Genomic DNA, 3,596 nt, shown 5'->3' with positions numbered 1-3,596 from the left:
ACTAACAGGGTTTTGGACATTGTAGAGTCTTCTTAAAATTCCACACATGGGTAGTGCCACATATGTGAGTAATAAAGGCTAATGTTGCATCCACTCAATATTGTGGTGGTCAACAAAGTATGTGAATTTGCGAGTCATAACTTCAATATATGAGCTCCAAGTAAGGTGAATTTTGCACCATTGAAAATGTCTCAATATGTAGAGCAATGTCAAGGGGCTAAAAGCTTTGTTCACAAAGCTTTGACCCCAAAAACTATCATTTGATGTTTCAAAATAACTTTGGAAGATTCTATATTCCAAATATCTATACTAGAACTTGTCATTAAATAGATCCTATAAGCTAATTCCTCCAATTCAGAGATAATTTTAATGATAAAAATTTATCATAAAGTTTAAAAACTTTGGCGAATCTCACTAGTCACTAATATGCAAATTGTAAAATGTTTGTTGATATCTTTATAAAAATATTCAGGTCTCTAATAATTTTATATAAATCTTTATAAATTTTTGGCAATTTAAAAGGTAAAATAATTTTATACTATAAAAATTGGATGAATAAATTTAAAAAAAAAATTTGAATCAATGAATTTTTTGTGTTTGGAAAAATTATGGAAAATTATCCACATGTAAATATTAACCCCTAAAATTTACCCAATTCCATCTCATTCAAAAATATCAAGATAACATATCAAATTATATAATAATCCAATTTAAAACATCTTGATTATAACACATTAAAAATAATATCAAGATAACCTATCAAATTATACAATAATCCATTATAAACCATCTTGATTATTATACATTAAAAATAAATATTTTTTTCGCAAACAATTCTGTTTCATTTCATTTTGGCGAATCACAGATATCCGAGGGACACTCCATATGTTTATATATATATATATATAATGTGTGGAAAAAGTGTACGGTCTTTGATGTCCTACATAATGATTCCATGCAATTTACAATTCTGATCCTGTTTTACAAACATCCGTCTATAACATGAAAATATAATTGTGATGAGAAACTTGAGAAACTCAAACGCAGATGTGTATGTGTTGAACAAATTGTACGGTCTTCCACCTTTGAAACAATGATTCAAGTCAATTTAAAAATAACTGTAAAGATAATGATTCGGGTCCAGTTTGAAAAACAACTGGCTATGCCATGAAAATATAATGAGTATAAGAAACTCGGAGATTGGAACCAACGACCTAATGCTGTAAAGAGAAATATGTTGATGCCTGGCTATAACATGAAAATATAACCGTCATTTAAAAAAAACTGAACACCCAATTTGGCTTTTTTAACGAACTGTACAGCTCATGAAAATATCCTGTAGCGCTAGAGACAAATAAAAGGTATAATATAATCATTTGAAAGTTCCAACTTCCGACCTGCCGGATTCGAACCAGCGACCTAACGATGGCAACCAAGGCATTTTCCCTTACTACAGTCCTCCGCTCTACCAACTGAGCTAAGGTCGGGTTGTGTTTTATTTATGAATTTGAATTTGACAAAAGTACAAATAGGTTTTCAAAAGAAAAATTTCCAGTCATTTCTTTTCTCACTAATCAAATCTATATCAATAGTGGCATTGCCATGACAATTTGACCCAGTGGTCCAAAGCACCAGATTTAATAGTGTTTAAGGTTTGCCTTACGTGGCCACACTAGATGAGGAATCCATAAATAATTCTCGGGTATTCAAATTAATTTTGTCACGAGGCTATGAGATGGGTCACCCAATGAATATTTTGCCGACCGTGCGCCTCACATCCTTTGGAGTCGAAATAGAAATAAGTTGCTTATATATATAAAAAAATATTGGATAGGGATTTTTTTAACGGGTTATTTAATTATGAAAAACAATATTGTTACAGGTATCATGAGATTTGTATTGAAAAAGTGTTATATATATATATATATATATTATATTCAATGTCCAATTTCACCATAAAAATTAATTGTGGAAATTTATTCATGTTTTAATAATCTTAATTCTTAAAAAAATTAATTATAATGAAAAATATATTTTTAGTATTCTAACTTAAGATTAATAATTTCTTCATAATACTTTAACTTTCTCTTATTCTTTAGTTTTTATTGGCCCATGGTTTCTACTTAGTTGTCAATATTTTATAGAGTAAACTTAGTGTTTTAATACTATTGATATTTTGATATTTTGAAGTGTGGTTTTTTTTTTAATCAATTAATAGTTTAAGTAGGAATCATTAATATTGGAAGCCTTTTATCTTTCATGCTAATTATTTTATGCTTGTATATTAAGTACCTAATCATAATCTTTCTCTTGATGGATAGAAGCTTGATATTTAACAGGGGATCAATAAGGTATATTGCTCTTAAGTTGAAGATTATAAAATAAAACTCTTTTGGATTTTCTCAATTTCCTCCGCGTTTTCTAGAAATGTTGCAACCCCAAACTTACAACTATGTAGCCATTATATCAAAAATAGCTTCTTTTTTTTTATTATCAAAACACGGTTTTTTTTCTTAGAGTTGTTCTCAAAAACAAAATAAGATTTCCATAACCCTTTTATCAAAGCTATAATTTTAATTGAGCTTGTAATGAATGCCAAATCCAAGATACTTGTATGAATTAACTTCCTCTACATTCTTATTGTCATATGTAAAATTATGGTAAGTGATTTTCTTGGATTTGTTGATCATAATATTTGCCTAATGATATTACTTGACAATGTACTAGAGCTAAAATATAAAAATTTGAGAGCTCTTAGTTGCTTGTCAAGATTAGAGGGACTCCTTAGTTACTTGTCAATATTAGAGGGACTCCTTACAAAGAGAAAAATACTATCAATGTCAAAAAGAAAGATAACAAAAACGATTATAGATAAAGTAGTTCCAATGCAACCTTCTTCCAAACATGTCTCTAACTTAAGATATAAGTCTTTGAGAATTCTAAAATTCTTGTCAAGATTTCGGAGGGGCTTCTAGCATAGAGAATATTTTATTAACATAAAGAAAAAGGATAATCACTCTTATAGCCAAAGTAGTTTCAACACAACCTTCTTCTTCCAAACATACCTCTAACTTGTCAATATAAATGCCAAGAAGAGTAGGGAACATGTGACAACCTTGCTCCACCCCTATATTACAATTGATTTCTTCTAACCAACCTATATTATCCTCAAGCTTAATATGATTTTAAATTTTGAAAGAGAAGTCCAAGAGTATAGATACCTTGCATGGTGAACAAAGTTTCTTTTGGGTTGACCCATATCAAGAACAAATCCATGCCACTATTCCCAAATTCACAAAGAGAAACTATTATTCTAACACACGAGCCCATAATACTAAGCCCGGAGTTGGCATTCTAAATCTTTTAGAGACTCTCGAAAGTTGCATATGATACCATAGCCACAAAAAACTATATTTTGGGAGGACAAGGGTTCATGATCAACACTAACCCAACTACAAGATGAAATACAGATGGAGGGAAAAACTAGAAGCACTCAAGAGTCAACACCCAAATTGACAAAAGGATTTTGTAGAGGGTCACCTTCGTTAGCTCATTAGGAGAATTTTGAGGTCCAAAATGGGCCTCCTAAGGAAATT

General features: G+C 30.2%; 1 non-coding gene across 1 annotated transcript; it reads right to left on the bottom strand.

Moving 5' to 3' along the window:
• Nucleotides 1-1,391: 1,391 nt before the first annotated feature.
• Nucleotides 1,392-1,487, bottom strand: TRNAY-GUA (transfer RNA tyrosine (anticodon GUA)). Its single transcript has 2 exons — nucleotides 1,451-1,487; nucleotides 1,392-1,427 (listed from the first exon to the last, which is right to left on the bottom strand). It is a non-coding gene; the product is annotated as a tRNA-Tyr (tRNA).
• Nucleotides 1,488-3,596: the final 2,109 nt, after the last annotated feature.

The sequence above is a fragment of the Pinus tabuliformis genome, chromosome 6 (genome assembly GCF_031772625.1).
Source record: "Pinus tabuliformis cultivar Carrire ecotype Pingquan chromosome 6, CPIR1, whole genome shotgun sequence".
NCBI classification, from domain to species: Eukaryota; Viridiplantae; Streptophyta; class Pinopsida; order Pinales; family Pinaceae; genus Pinus; species Pinus tabuliformis.
Note: the sequence above shows the minus strand (reverse complement) of the source record. Positions and strands in the feature narration are given on the sequence as shown.